The sequence below is a fragment of the Mesocricetus auratus genome, unplaced genomic scaffold (assembly GCF_017639785.1).
Source record: "Mesocricetus auratus isolate SY011 unplaced genomic scaffold, BCM_Maur_2.0 Super-Scaffold_100033, whole genome shotgun sequence".
Classification (NCBI taxonomy): Eukaryota; Metazoa; Chordata; class Mammalia; order Rodentia; family Cricetidae; genus Mesocricetus; species Mesocricetus auratus.
Genome location: NW_024429213.1, coordinates 12177318 through 12194277, shown reverse-complemented (window position 1 = coordinate 12194277; position 16960 = coordinate 12177318).

The following is a 16960-nucleotide window of genomic DNA, read 5'->3' as shown; positions in this document are numbered from 1 at the left end:
CCCCAAGGTATTTTATATTATTTGTGGCTATTTTAAAGGGTGTGTTTACTCTGATTTTTTTCTCAGCCAATTTACAGTCTGCATATAGGAGGAATAATGATTTTTTAAATTAATCTTGTATCCAACCACATTACTAAAGGTGTTTATTAGCTGTACAAGTGCCATGGTAGAATTTTTGGTGTTACCTATTATACTACCATATCATCTGCTAACAATGAAAGTTTGACTACTTTCTTCTAATTTGTGTCTACTTGAACTTCTTTTGTTGCCTTATTGCTCTAGCTAGAACTTCAAGTAATATATTGATTAGATATAGAGAGAGTGGACAGGTTTGTCTTGCCCCTCATTTTAATGAAATCACCTAGTTTCTCTCCATTTAGATTGATGTTGGCTTTTGGCTTGCTGTATATTGCCTTTATTATGTTACCTATGTTCCTTGTATCCCTGGTCACTCCAAAACATTTATTCGAAGGGGTGTTGGATTCTTGTCAAAGGCTTTTTCGCATCTAATGAGATGATCATGTGTTGCATAATAAATAACAGACCAAGAGACTGACATTGAGTTTCAAACTTCAAGCTGAAGATCAGAAAGCAAACCTTCTGGAGACTAGCTCTTACTCTGTCTCAGACTGAGAGGCAATCCTGGATCCACCAAACTTCAGACTGCTGCCTCTCCTCAGCCTGGCTGGAGATCCTGATACTTTAATGTCTTCCTATCCTCAATGCGGCTGGGAATGAATCTGAAGACCCTGCTTATATCATTTATGCCCCTCGAATGCTGGGATTAAAGGCATGTGATCCCAGATGCTGAGGTCATCTTTGTGTGAGCTGTTTCTCTTTAGTATTGGATTAATCTTGTGTAGATCTGGGTGGCCTTGGACTCACAGAGATCCATCTACCTCTTAATCCTAGTTCTAGGACTAAAGGTGAGTACCACCGCCACCTAGTTTCTGGCTGCTGGGAATAAAGGTGTGCATCACCAAGGTCTGATCTCTACTGCTTGAGATTGATTTTGCTTTCTCAATCCTCAGGAAAGCTTTCATTTATCAAAAATAATATATCACCACAATAGTTTGGGTTTTGTCTTTCAGTTTGTTTATATGGTGGGTTACACTGACAGATTTTTGTATGTTGTATATTGAACCATCCCTGCATCTCTGGAATGAAGCCATCTTGATCATGGCAGTTGAGTTTTTTTTATGTGTTCTTACATTTAGTTTGCTGGTATGTTAAAGTATTTTTTATCATTTTTTATTTTAATTTTAAATAGCTTGTTTTACATGTCAATCCCAGTTCCCTCTCTGTCCCCTCCTCCCGCACTCCCCTCCCCCTCCCACCCTATTGCCGAATCCTTCCACATAGGGGATATCAGAGTCTGTCATTTTACTCTGGGTAGGGTCCAGGCACTCCCCTAAGAGTCCAGGCTGAGAGAGCATCCCTCTTTGTTTTATAGGCACATGATGACTGTTTGTATTCCAGGGATAGACACTGATCCACAGCTCAGGGCCCCATAGGTTGCCCAGGCATTCTCGCTGACACTCACATTTGGGGGGTCCAGATCAGTCCCATGCTGGCCTCCCCACTGTCAGTCTGGGGTCCAAGAGCTCTCCCCTGTTCAGATCAGCTGTCTCTGCTGGCTTTGCCAGCCCATTCTTTGCCAATTTGTTCATCACTCCTCTCTCTCTGTCACTGGGTTCCTTGGGTTCAGTTCAGTGATTACTTGTGTGTTTGCCTCTGCTTCCATCAGTCACAGGATGAAGGCTCCCGGATGGTTATAGACATCAAGTTCATTATCAGGAATGGGCATTCGGGTTGGTCTCTCCACTATTGCTTAGCTTGCTAATTGGTGTTATCCCTTTAGATCACTAGAGGTCACACTGACTGGTGCCTGATCTGTCTTCTATCCTATGATTCCCCCTTCACCCTATTCTACCCCCACCCCCTCAAATTCCTGTTCCCCCATGACCAACTCTGTTCCTCTTCAACCCCTCTCTTCTTCCCAGGTCCCACTCCCCCCCACCCCTCGCCGTGTTCCCCATCCATTCAGAGGATCTTGTCTCAATCCTCTTCTCTTGGGTACTATGCATATATGCATATCTTTCAGGTTCTTTCCTGTTTCCCAGACTCTCTCTCAGTGGAAGTGCAGACTAGCACTATACTGATCCATGTCTAACATCCATATATGAGTGAGTACATACCATGTTTGTGTTTTTGCGACTGGGTTACCTCACTCAGGATGGTTTCTTCCAGTGCTATCCATTTTCCTGCGAATTTCAAGATTCCATTGTTTGTTTCTGGTGAGTAATACTCCATTGTGTAAATGTACCACATTTTCTCTATCTACTCTTCAGTTGAGGGGCATCTAGGTTGCTTCCAAGTTCTGGTTATTACAAATAATGCTGCTATGAACAAGTGCATCTGCTCCACTATGTTCATGTCACAGTATTTTGTATTATTGTTCATGAGGGAGATTGGTGTGTAATTCTTTTTTCCTGCATCTTTGTTTGGCTTAGACATCAGTGTACCTTTGACCTCATTATAAGAATTTGGCAATATTCCTTCTGTTTCTGTTGTGCAGAACAATTTGAGGAGTCTTGGTATTAGCTATTTGATATTCTGATAGAATTCTGTGCTGAAACCATCTGGCTCTAAGCTTTTATTTGGTTGGGAGTCTTTTTTTATTTTACTAGTTAACAAATATTTATTTTGTGTTTGTTGTTAGTATACACTTATTTTTTCTTCATATTTTATTTACTTTTTACACATGTCACTCTCAGTTTCCTCTCCCTTCCCTCCTCCCCCACCCTGAAACCTAAAATAATAATTCATTTATTCTTTTAAAATTCATTGAAATTCCAACGACAGTTCTCCCTTCCACCCCTCCTCCTGCCCCCTTGTCCCCTCCTTTCCCACCCCCATATACTCGTCCTCATAGGTAAGGACTCTCCTGGGAGTTTTAATGAGGGTTTTTATTTCCTTAGGGGTTACAGATTATAGATTTTCCAGTTTTGTGGAGAACAGGTTTTTGAAGTATGACCTAATGATTATCTGTATTTTCTCATTATCGGTGTTTCCCTCTTTTCATTTCTGATTTTGTTAATTTGGATATTCTCTCTCTGTCTTTTGGTTAGTTTGGATGTGTGTTTGTCTATCTTGTTGATCCAACTCTTTGTTTCGTTGGTTCTTTGTATTGTTCTCCTTGTTTCAAATTATTTGTTTCAGCTCTGAGTTTGATCATTTTCTGTCATCTGCTCCTCCGTGGTGAGTTTGCTTCTTTTTGTTCTAGAGATGTCAGGTGTTCTATTAACTCACTTGTGTGAGATTTCTCTAGATCATCTTTCTAGGTGCTTAGTGCTATGAACATTCTTTTTATCACTGCTTTCATTGTGTTCCCTAATTTTGGGTATGCTGTGCATTCATTCTCATGGAATTCTAGTTCCCCCATTTCTCTGTAAAGTTACTGTCTGGCAGACCTGTACATTGGGGAGAGTGGAGTGTTGAAGTCTCCCAGTATTAGTGTGTCGGGTTTGATTTGTTATTTATTTATTTATTTATTTTTTATTTATTTATTTTTCAGTTTAAATTTAGATAAGAAACAAGATTGCTTCACAAGTCAGTTCCAGGTCCCTCTCCCTTTCCCTCCCCTCCTCCCGTGCCCTTCCCCCAACCCCCCCCATTATCCCCTCATTTCCCCAGGGAGGGTGAGGCCCTCCATGGGGGTGTCCATAGTCTGTCATTTGTGATTTAAGCTTTAGTAGTATTTCTTTTAGAAATGTGAATATCTTATCATTTGGGATAGATGTTTAGAATTGAGACTTCATCTTGATGGATTTTTCCTTTGATGACTATGAAATGTCCTGTTCCATCTCCTTTGATTCATTTTAGTGAAGCCTATTTTGTTAGGTATTAGGATAGTAACACTGGTTTATGTCTTAGGCCCATTTGATAGAAAAACTTTTTCCCAACCCTTTGCTCTGAGGATATGTCTGTCTTTGAAGTTAAGGTGTATTTTTTTGTATGCAGAAGAAGGTTGAATCCTGTTTTCACATCTATTTTGGTAGCCTGTGTCTTTTTACTGGTGAATCCAGTCCATTGATATTAAGAGATGTTGTTGGCCAGTGATTATTTATTCCTGTCATTTTTTGGTTTGTGTAGTGGTGGTAGTAGTGTGTATGTTTCCCTTCTTTGAGTTTTGCTCTTGTGAGATTATCTATTGCCTGTGTTTTTTCGATATAGCAATCTTCCTTGGGTTGGAGTTTTTCTTCTAGTACTTTCTGTAGTGCTGGATTTGTGGATAGTTATTGTTTATATTTGGTTTTGTTATGAAATATCTTGCTTTCTCCGTCTATGGTGATTGAAAGTTTTGCTTGTTATAGTACTCTGTTCTGCCATCCATGGTCCCTTAATGTTTGTAAAATATCTGTCCAGGACCTTTTCTGGTTTTTAGAGTCTCCACTGAGAAATCAGGTGTGATTGTGATAGGTCTGCCTTTCTATGTTACCTGGCTTTTCTCCTTTGTAGCTCTTAAAATACTTTTTTATTCTGTATTTTCAGTTTTTTGATTATTATGTGGAGAGAGGACTTTTTTTGGTCCGGACTAAATGGTGTTCTGTAACCTTGTACCTTTATAGGCATGTCCTTCTTTAGGTTTGGAAAGTGTTATTCTGTGACTTTATTTAATATGTTTTCTGTGCCTTCAAGCTGAAATTCTTCTCCTTCTATCCTGATTATTCCCAGGCTTGGTCTTTTCATGGTGTTTAAGATTTCCTGGATGATTTGTGTTAGGAATTTATTTGATTTTTAACATTTTCTTTGACTGTTGAATCTATTTTCTGTATCATATCTTCAATGCTTGATATTGTCTCTTCCATCCAGTCTTATGTTGGATATGCTTGTATATGTAGTTCCTGTTTGCTTCCCCATTTTTCCATTTCTGTGATTCCCTCATTTTGTGTTTTGTTTATTATGGCTATTACAATTTTCAAATCTTGACCTGTTTCCTTCACATCTTTGATCATTTTATCTTGGATTTCTTTAAGGAATTTGTTGATTTCTTTTATGTTTTGTTTGTCTTTTCCTGAATTTGGTTAAGAGAAATTTTCATTTCCTCTTTTAGAGTGTCTATCATGTTTGTACATTTTTTGAAAGTTCATTTTCTTGTCTTTCAGCTGCATTGCAAAGCTGAGGTCTTGCAGTTGTAGAATCACTGGGTTCTGGTGGTGCCACATTGCTCTTTCGGTTGGTGAATGTACTGTTACACCAGCCTTTACTCACCTGTTTTTCCAAATGGTGAGGCTTGTGCCGGTGCCTGTTCGTCCTAGTGTTGTGCTTTGCATCTGTGCCTATGTGCTCAGCTGGAGTTGGAGGGGAGGGCAGGCCACAGAGAAAGTGTCCAGGTGCATGCTTGCCTGCTGCTGAGGACTGCACCAGAGATGGGGAGCTCCACCAGAGCCATTCCCTTATTCTTAAGTATTAACCTTTACTTATTAAGTAGTTTCTCCTCATTCATTCCTCTCCCTAGCCTGTGGGAGTCACTGATCTGCATTCAGTGTCTGTGGATTTGACTATTCTCGATGTTTCATAAAATGTAATTATGCAACATGTGGTGTTTTGGGTCTGGCTTCCTTCCCTTAGCACAATGTTTTGGAAGCTCATCCATGTTGCAGCGTATATCTGCATTTCATTCCTCTTATGTATGGTAACATGACGTTTCATTTATCCACTCCTCTTTTGATGAACATTTGGGCCATTTCCACTTTGTGGCTGGCTCTCTTTCATCTTGCACCTCCTGTTTCCTCTCTGTGTCTCCATGGTGTCTCCTTTCCAGCCTAACTTTATCTTGCTCAGTTATTGGCTAGTCAGTTTGTTTACTAAACCAATTATAGTGGCATGTGTTCAGTGTACAGAGGGATTACTCCACAGCACAAAGTTATTGCTGCTTTAAAATTGCTACAATTTCCACTTTGTTCTTAACAGTCCTGATTCATTTAGGATTTGTAACAAGTATTCTTCCTGCCAACCAAATGGTTCCCTCCACTGTCTCTGCCCCAAAATAGCAGAAGAGGCAGTATATTAATTATGAAGCTGTTGGCTGTTTGCTGTTTTCACATTGGCTAGCTCTGACTTAACTAAACCTAGAATTGCTAATCTATATATTTTTAGAAGGACTTCTCTTACCAAGGATTCATCCTCATATGTCCTCTCTTCCCAAGGTCACATGACAACCCCTATTCTTAACGACATTTCCCAGGATCCTTCTCCAGTTCTAGTCCCACCTATATTGCTTCCCTATTTGCCAACAGTGTTTTATTCATCAATCAATAGTACAACATATACACAGAAGGATTTTCCCCATCAAGGATTCTTTGTGTTGCTGTTCTGATGTAAGCAGCTTCACAGCTGTGTTTGTAAACCAGTTCACTTCTTTGTAAGTGGGATTTGGATTTCATTGCAAATGTGAATCACCACATGTGTGTGTGTGTTTCTAAAGGTGACATAGTGAAGTAATTTATTTATAGACGTGCAAGGTCTACTCTACTACTTCCTTCAAGTTCAAGTGTTGTCCACTTGCACTTCTCTATAGATAATCTCAACTTCTGTTACAGTACAGATTTGTATTGTTGAAGTGTTACTACAAAGTTCTTGCTCTACTACACTTTTCACTGTATTCTTCCATATGCCCTGGCACTCAAGTCTATGTACTGCTGTTCTGATGCATACAACTTTAGACACATAGAAGTTAAGCAGTCCCCCTTGTTGGTAATGGAATTTAGATTCCATTGTTGAAAAATCACATCAGATTTTGCAAAGTGCCACCGTGAGGCATTTTAGTCACACATACTTGTGTTTTCCAAAGATGCCATTGTGTACTACTTCAGTTCCTTTCCTTTTTTATTTTTATCTTTTTATTTTTTGAGAAAGGAACCTTTCTATACTACTGCCAATGTTTCTAAAAGCATCTTCATGCACAAAGAACTTCCTTTTAATTTTGTTTTAAGATCACTTTAAGATCCTTCCTACATTTACTATTCTTTTTTAAATTTAAATTACAAACCAGCTTGCTTCACGTGTCAATCTCAGCTTCCTCTCCCTCCCCTCTTCCCTCGTGCTCCACTAACCTCCCAAACCCCTCACCCAATTTCCACCTTAGTTTACAGGGAGGGTGAGGCCCTTTATGGGGGAATCTCCAAAGTCTGTCATATCATCTGAGGCTGGATTTGACCCTCCCCTATGTGTCCAGGCGAACATCCCTCCATGTGTAATAGGCTCCCAAATTCCATTCTTATGTCAGGGGTAAATACTGATCTACTACGCAAGGCCCCAAAGATTATGGAGGCCTCCTCAATCACATCCTCGTTCAGGGAGTGTGGATCAGTCCCATGCTAGCCTCTTAGCCATCAGTCTGGGGTCCATGAGCTCCCCCTTGTTCAGGTAAGCTGTTTCTGTGGGTATCACCAGTCCAGTCTTGACCCCTTTGCTCATCACTCCTCCCTCTCTGCAACTGGGTTCCAGGAGTTTGGTTCAGAGTTTAGCTGTGGATGTCTGCCTCTGCTTCCATCATCCACTGGATGGAAACTCTAAGATGGCATACAAGGTAGACGTCATCTCATTATCTGGGAAGGGCATTCAAAGTAGCCTCTCCACTATTTGTTAGATTGTCATTTGGTGTCATCCTTGTAGATCTCTGGAAATCTCATTCGTGCCAGATCTCTCCTCAAACCTATAATGACTCCCTTTATTATTGTAACTCTCATTCTGCTCTCCTCATTCTTCCCCCGACTCAATCTTCCTGCTCCCCCATGTTTTCCTCTCCCCTACTCTTCTCCCCCTAACTTTTTCCCAGCTCCCTCCTTCCTCCCCCCATGCTCCCAGTCAACTTAGGAGATCCTGTCCCATTCCCTTCTCAGGGGCACCATGCATATCTCTCTTAGGGTCCTCCCTGTATTCCAGAATCTCTGGCAGTGGGATTGTAGGCTGGCACTGGCATCTTTCATGACTAAAATCCACCTATGAGTGAGTAGATACCTTGTTTGGCTCTTTGTGACTGGGTTACCTCACTCAGGATGGTTTCTTCTCATGCCATCCATTTGCCTGCAAATTTCAAGATTCCTTTTTCTTTTTTTTTTTTTTTTTTGCTGAGTAGTACTCCATCGTTTAAATGTACCACATTTTCTCTAACTGCTCTTCAGTTGAGGGGCATCTAAGCATCTAAGTTGCTTCCAGGTTCTGGATATTACAAATAATGCTGCTGCAAACATAGTGGAACAGGTGTCATTGTATGAATGTGCACCTTTTGGGTATATATCTTAGAATGGAATTGCTGGATTTTGTGGTAGACAGATTCCATTTTCCAGAGAAATATCATACTAATTTCCAACCTGGATGTACAAGTTGGCACTCCCACCAGCAGTAGAGGAGTGTTCCCCTTTCTCCACATCCTCTGAAGCATAAGCAGTCCTTAGTGATTCTTATTTTAGCCATTCTGAAAGGAGTGAGATGGTATCTCAGAGTTGTTTTGATTTGCATTTCCCTAATTGCTACGGATGTTGAGCACATTCTGAAGTGTCTATCAAATATTTTGGACTGCTCTATTGAGAATTCTCTATTTACTTCTCTAGCCCACTTTTTAATTGGATCCATTGGTGTTTTGGAGACTTGCTTCTTGAGTTCTTTGTAAATATTGGAGATCAGCCCTCTGTCAGACGTTGGGTTAATGAATATCTTTCCCATTCTGTGGGCTGTCTTTTTGACTGTGTCCTTTGCCTTATCATTCATATTCCATTCTTGTTCAGTCAGTGTCTAGGTGCAGTCCTACAATAATACTCCCAGGTGTTTGCTTTTCTGTATACCAGTCAACATCTCTGTTACAGTACATTACTGTGACATTCATAGATACCACAATCTTCTTGCTGTTTTAACGTTACTATAATTTGAACTATGTTCTTGCCAGTTATGGCCCACTCAGGAACACATGTACCAGTGTTCTGAATCAAGAAACTTCAGAATTATATAATTAAACTTGTGTGCCTTGTTGTAAATGACATTCAGATATCTTTGAAGCAGTAGTTCATTGATATAGGCAAATAAGCCCTTGTACAGTTCCTTAATATGACCTGTAGGTGATTTCCAAGGATAGTACTATGTATTGCTTCAGTTATGGATTCATGTGCAGTGCTCTCATACTCTATTCTTGTTGGGTCAGAGACCTGGTGCATTGCTACAATTAGAATCTCAAGTCCTCTGCTTTCCTTAAATCCATCAGTAATTCTCTGTGGGCTCCAATGGTCTAACGATGTTCTTGCTGTTCTAAAACTACTATCATTTTTACTGTAATCAGAACAAGCTCGTTGGTGTTCTTTATTGTTTGTGACAAGTCTTTGTGTCCCACCAGACAGCTCCCAAATAATGACATGGAGACTCATTATTGATTGTGAAAGCTCAGGCAATAGCTCTGGCTTGTTTCTAGCTAGCCTTATAAATTAAATGAATCCATTTATATTAATATATGTTCTATCAAATGGCATCACCTCTCTTCCATCTTGCACCTCCTGTTTCCTCTCATTGTCTCCTGGCATCTCTGCTTTTCTTCTACCCAGAGCCTTCTCTGTGCTCAGAAGTCCAGCCTAACCTCCTCCTGTCTGGATTTTGGATATTCAGATATTTTTTTACACCAATCACAGTAAATACATCTTTATCCAGTGTGCAAATAGCCCACAACAGTTGTTGTTATCAAAATAACATATAAGAAAAAACAAAAACTTTTACATTGAAATTGGACAAGGCACACCAAAGCAGAAAGAGAGTCTCAAGAGAAACTCCAAGTATCAGATCACATGTTCATACACTCAGGAGTTCCATGAGAACACTAAATTGAGAGGACAAAATGTAAGCTATTGTAAATACACACCTCTGCTACTGCTCCTACCATTCAAACCTCCAAACCCAGTTGTCCCCAGCTTGGTAGCAAAAAACCTGTACCACTCTCCCTTTCCTCTCTGTCCCCACCCCAACAGACCACAAAGATCTTCTCTTCCAACCTTCTTTCCCCCTAGTCATCCAATTATCCCAGCCTCCAACACCAGTAGGCATTCACAGGGAATACACCAGCTGAGCAGACCAGGAAAACAGATCCACAGAAAACTACCTACCAGGCAGCACACAGCACCACACTCTGCTGAATTCCAGGGAGGATGTAGAAACCAAGGAACAAAACATTCAATTAATAGAGACAAAATGAGTTATTGTCACCCAGACCCATTTACATCTGTTACTGAAGCAGTACATAGTGACACCCTTGCAAAACACATTCACATGTTATTAAAATCCTGTACAATGACCTATTTGGACATCCCAGCGTACTACTATGGCAACAATACTTAAACATCATTAATAACTGACTATTCTGTCTAGCTGTGAACTCTGATCTTCACGCAAGCTTTATTTGTCAGATCATAAACAAAATATCACCACAGGAGGGCACAGCATATGTGTCTTTAATAGAAGCTGTATACAGTGCAAAAAAAAGTGCATATGACTAAAACAAATCACAATGGAACATTTGCAAAAAATGTAATGTTTTATTCCTACTGATTTTATATATATATATATATATTGCATTTGTAATAAACCATGCATGATTATCCATACAATGCTGAGATTGTTTGTTTCAGTACAGCATATATACATGGACCCAGATTATTAAAAACACAACAGAATTACAGTGATTTTATAACAGGAAGCAGATTGTTATGAAAGTCACAGTGATGTATCGTAATAGAAGTGGTGGCTGACTTGTAGAAAAGCCTATCCATGACGTCATTATTGCAGCACTGTTGCTCTAGGACAGAAATAGAACAAAAATGGAATAGGAGAATACAGCTTATAACTGAAGCCTTATAGTGGTGTCCTTTCAAAATAAAAAACACATTGGAGACTAATACACCTCACAATGGCATATTTGTAAAAAAACAATGTACTGCTACTGCAGCTGTATGTAAATTCCTTTCACATTAAAGAAGTTAAGCATGAATTTGCTTGCTTCTCTGCAGCAGCATGTATGTTCCTATGTGTAATGGACTGTGAAGAATACGGTGAAAACAGAAGCACTTTTACAAGAGCAAGGGCTTTGTTATCCCAGGAATCTACAGAGAGATGCACTACAGCACACGAGGGGATTGATTTGCAGGAAGACAGGAAATGAGGTCATTATGCAGGAGAGCTGTCAGGACACTGATTAAGCAAGGATGGAACAAAAGAGCACAGCGTGCACCTCTGAAAGTGAAGCAGCCCACTGTGGTATCCTTTCAGTACACAGGCACTTGCTACTGAAACGCCTCACAATGACGCACTTGCAAAATCAATGTGCTGCCACTGCAGTTAAATTCCACACTAAAGATCATGCAGTGTTACTCCTGAAACAATGAGTTTGCTTGCTTTAAATAACAACACATGAGATCATTCAATGGCTGATGGAAGCAGAGGCAGATCCCCACAGCCAAACACTGAGCTGAACTCAAGAAATCCAGTGACAGAGAGGGAGGAATGATGAGCAAAGGAGTTAAGACTGGGCTGGTTTAACCCGCAGAAACAGCTGACCTGACTAGGGTTAGCTCTTGAATCCCAGACTGATGACTGGGAATCCAGTATGGGACTGGTCAAGACCCCGTGTATGTATTACCAGTCTAGCCTGGACCCTTCACTCCCTTTTGACATTTAGCCAACCAAAGAACAGACCAACACCTGTATTTCTCAGCCCCTTTATCCAATTTTCTGAAGCCCATTCCATATGGTGAGATGCCTTGCTCAGCCTTGATGTGTGTGTGTGGGAGGGGAGATGTTCTTGGTCGTGACTCACCTGCATGTGTCAGGGTTTTGCCTCTCCATGGCAGGAAGTGTCCTTTCTGAGGAGTGGATGGGGTGGGTTGGTGGGAAGTGAGGGAGGAGGGGAAGAGGGAGGGTGAACTGTGGTTGTTAATGTAAAACAAATTTAAAAAATAAAATATAATATAAAAAGTGAGATCTGGTGCCCTCTTATGGTGATCAGGTAAAACACTCCAGACATAATAAATAAACCTTTAATAAATTATATATTGACTTCCTTCACCTTTGCCATGATTCTTGTCTGCTTACTTTTAACATACTTTGCGTATTTTTATTACCTATTCTTTCCTCATTTTGTGGCTTTTCCATTCCTAGAGAGATTATACAGACACAGAAACAAAATACAATTGAATTTGGGGCAGCACTGCCCTGATTACTTCATGAAAGTACAACCTTGACTGCTTTCTATCTGTCAGTGCTCTGGTGTGAGGGAATCACACTTAACCCCATCAGATGTCCTTGTAGCTCCAGACTCCAGACAAGGCCTAGAGAAGAGTGAACTGAGACAGGCTCTTTCTGGGTGATGTGCCCTGATATATCCACTCTGCAGAACAGCTTGATGCATGTGTATAATGCATTACAGATTACTCACATGGGGGCACAAAATGTGGCTGGTGTGAACGCAGCTATAATAAACCCCAAGTCACCAATAATGCATTCATGTCCACAGAAAATTTAAAGCTGTGGATTCCTTCCAGACTTATATGGTTTGATGAAGCAAGACCCCTGAAGCAATGGCCCAACTGATCCAGAATCCAAAACAGCTGAGATGATAAAGCTTTGCAGAGTACAACAATCAATATTTGACCAGGTTTCTGTTTTCTCATGATCCCATGATATTTCAATGACTCCTAATAGCAGGAAGTAGTTTGGAGAGAATGACCCCGTAATCCCAAATATTGTTTATCAATGTATGTTTTCATTTAGATGGTAATGATCAAAGTCAATCTCTTTTTAAAGGAAGAAGGGGGAAATGATACAGAAATGAGTACTTTGCCTTCAGCAAAGTGGCAGGCTACAAGATCAACTCAAGAAAATCAGTAGCCCTACTATATACAGATGATAAAAGGGCTGAGAAAGAAATCAGAAAACATCACCCTTTACAATAGCCACAAACAACATAAAATACCTTGTGGTAACGCTAACCAAACAAGTGAAAGACCTGTATCGCAAGAACTTTGAATCTTTAAAGAAAGAAATTAAAGAAGCCCTCAGAAAATGGAAAGAACTCCCATGCTCTTGGATAGGTAGGATCAATGTAGTAAAAATGGCAATCCTGCCAAACGCAATATACAGATTCAATGGAATCCCAATTAAAATCCCAGCACAATTATTCACAGACCTTGTAGGAACAATAATGAATTTTGTATGGAAAAACAATAGACCCAGGATAGCGAAAACAACCCTGTTCAACAAGGCATCGTCCTGAGGCATAACCATACCTGACCTCAAGATCTATTATAGAGCTATTGTCCTGAAAACTGATTGGTATTGGCACAAAAATAGACAGGTAGACCAATGGAATTGAATTGAAAACCCGGATATTGACCCAAACATGTATGAACATCTGATCTCTGACAAAGAAGCTAAAAATATACAATGGAATAAAGAAAGCATCTTCAACAAATGGTGCTGGCATAATTGGAAGCTGGCATGTAGAAGAATGTGGATCGATCCATGTCTATCGCCATGCACAAAACTTAAGTCCAAATGGATCAAAGACCTCAACATAAAACCAGGCACACTGAACCTCTTAGAAGAGAAAGTGGGTGGTACCTTTGAACGAATTGGTACAGGAGACAGCTTCCTGAACATAACACCACTAGCACAGACAGTGAGATCAACAATTAATAAATGGGACCTCCTGAAACTGAGAAGCTTCTGTAAGGCAAAGGACACAGTCAGCAAGACACAAAGGCAGCCCACAGAATGGGAAAAAATATTCACTAATCCCACATCTGACAGAGGGTCGATCTCCAAAATTTACAAAGAACTCAAGAAGCAAGTCTCCAAAACACCAATGGATCCAATTAAAAAGGTAGGCTGCAGAACTAAATATAGAATTTTCAATAGAGGAGTCTGAAATTGCTGAGAGGCACTTGAGAAAGTGCTCAACATCCTTAGCCATCCGGGAAATGCAAATCAAAACAACTCTAAAATACCATGTCACTCCTGTCAGAATGGCTAAAATCAAAAACACCAACGACAATTTATGCTGGAGAGGATGTGGTGAAGGGGGAACACTCCTCCATTGCTGGTGGGAGTACCAACTTGTTCAGCCACTTTGGAAATCAGTATGGAGATTCCTCAGAAAAATGCGAATAAACCTACCACAAGACCCAGCAACCCCACTCTTAGGCATATATCCAAATGATGTCCATGCATACAACAAGGATGTTTGTTCCACTATGATCATAGCAGCATTATTTGTAATAGCCAGAACTTGGAAGCAACCTAGATGCCCCTCAACTGAAGAGTGGATAGAGAAAATGTGGTACATTTACACAATGGAGTACTATTCAGCAGAAAAAAACAATGGAATTCTGAGATTTGCAGGCAAATGGATGACACTAGAAGAAACCATCCTGAGTAAGGTAACCCAGTCACAAAAAGAGAAACATGGCATGTACTCTCTCATATATGGATTTTAGACATAGATCTGGGGAGGGCCAGCATACAATCCCATGGCCAGAGAGTCTGGGAAACAGAAACTTCATTCAGTGGCTGATCGAAGAAGAGTCTTTATAGGGGCACATCTAACATACTAAGCTAAAACCAACTACAGTCAGGCTAGTGGGTTCTAGTTAAAACTTTCCTCCACAGCCTCTCAGCTTCATTCCAGTTCTCCAGGCAGATCCTGCACTAATATGTAGTCATACAAATTAATTACAGGGATAAAGCCATACCTAGCCACCTACATGCTTAATGTAAGTAGCTAAAGACAAATTTTGTTTGTTGCGATATACTAACCAGACAGCCCTCAAATGCTCAGAGATCTAGATAATATGGCATTTTAAATATTTTATTAAAAAGCTTTTTATAACAGAGTCAGGTCAGCTGCTGCCCCCAATCCATTTCCTTCAAGAAGACTAGTGGACACTGAAGAAACTCAACCTACAAATGTGGTAACACTGGCCAGTGAGCAATCCTGCCTTTACCCTCAACTGCTGCAAAGGACTCTTTGGACCACTGACAAGAGGACAGTGGAATCGACTTTCTCCAAGCTGCTTGGGCCAATGACAGGCAAGTCTTCCCACTACTCCTAATTCACAGGTCCCACGCTCTCAACAGAAGATAAGTCTCCTTAATGTCGCTGCCCTCAACAATTATGGAGGACTTTGTATGTGGCTGTTCATGCAGCCATCTAGTAAGTCTCTATTATTCTTTAATCATTTTTTTGGTTTTTTGAGACAGGGTGTCTCTGTATTGTTTTGGAGGCTGTCGGTCCAGCCTGGCCTCGAACTCACAGAAATCAGCCTGCCTCTGCCTCCCGAGTGCTGGGATTAAAGCTTATTCTTTAATCATTACCTCAGGTAGAATTTTATCCTTCTTAAGAACTCTGATGCTTTTGATGACTGGTAGCTTTACCAGCTTAAAGCAACAGAAAAAGCTCCAACTGTCACAAAACAGATTTCAGAAACAGGTATTTTAGGGTTTATCTATGTGAAGATAGGAAAATGTAAGGTATATGAAGGTCAAAATTAAGGTGATTTTCATTGTCCTAAAGATATCTGTCAGTTTTAAAAATATTAATGCTTTCAGCCAAAACTCTAATAGTGTACTAAGCAACATGCTATACCACTATACAATAACTGCTAGGTCAAAATTAAGGTGCTTTTCATTGTGCTAAAATATCTGTCAGTTTTAAAAATGATAATGGTTTCAGGCAAGTCATTTCTAACATAAATATGCTGCTAATGTGTCTAATACTTATGTTTGCACAAACTCAAAGGATTCTTCGAAGTTCCAGGGGGAGCCGAATTGGACCCACCCAAACAGTCAGATTCACTCCCGTTATTGTTCAATCTTTCCCTGGTTCTGGAATTACCTTCCCTCATCTTGGGACCCCTTGGGAACTCCTCCCTCATTTACAATCTTCCCCTCAAATACCAGGACCTAAGAAAAAATTTTTTCCTAAACTTAACTTTGCACTCTGCTCTGCCAACATCTTGCCAGGTCTAAGAAGCCCCAGAGAGCGCCATTCAGCATGAACTGTGATCAAACAACCAGGTATCCCAAGACATGGCAGCACCCCTGCTTTCTCCGGTCCTCCAAAGATGATCAACAACCCCCAGGTCAGCAGGAAATATTCTTGAGAACTCAACATCCTTATTTCCTAGCCTGCCGTGCCTAACTCCTGACCTTTTTAATGATAAGTAATTGTTGCGATGTAAGGATTCAGGCATTATGCTGGCCTGCCCCTGTTACCTGGCAGAATGTACTCAGGCAGCACTCTGGTCAGCCCAGGGTTCCATGAGTAGTAGTCTGCAAGCTGGCACAAAAGACCCCTTTAAAAGGCAGACCCTGCCCACTTATGCTCCTGCTTCCTCTCTTGTCTCTCTTGCATTTCCACTCTCCCCCTCTCTCTCCCTTCATCTCTCTCTCTCTTCTCCCCTTCTCGCTCTCCCCCATTTAATAAACTCCATGGTAATGTCTCTCTTGGTTCATGTTCTATTGTGATTGCAAGTCAGTTATTTAATCAAAAGAACAACAATGGTGATTAAAAGGTTTTCTGGGCTGGCGACTGTGGTCTTAGAAACTGAAGCACATCTGTTCAGGCCCTTATGGCTTTTAGACTCCCTTGAAAAGTCAGGTATAATTCTAATAGATGTGTATATGTTATGTGTTACTTGGTCATTTTTCCTTGCAGCATTTAATATTCTTTCTTTGTTCTGTATATTCAGTATTTTGATTATTATGTGGCAAGGGGACTTTCTTTTCTGGTCCAGTTTATTTCATGTTCTGTATGCTTCTTGTTTCAACATAGGCAACTCCGTTTTATAGGTCAGGAAATTTTCCTCTATGATTTTGTTGAAAATATTTTCTGTAGCTGACCAGGGTTTCTCTAAGATGCTATTTA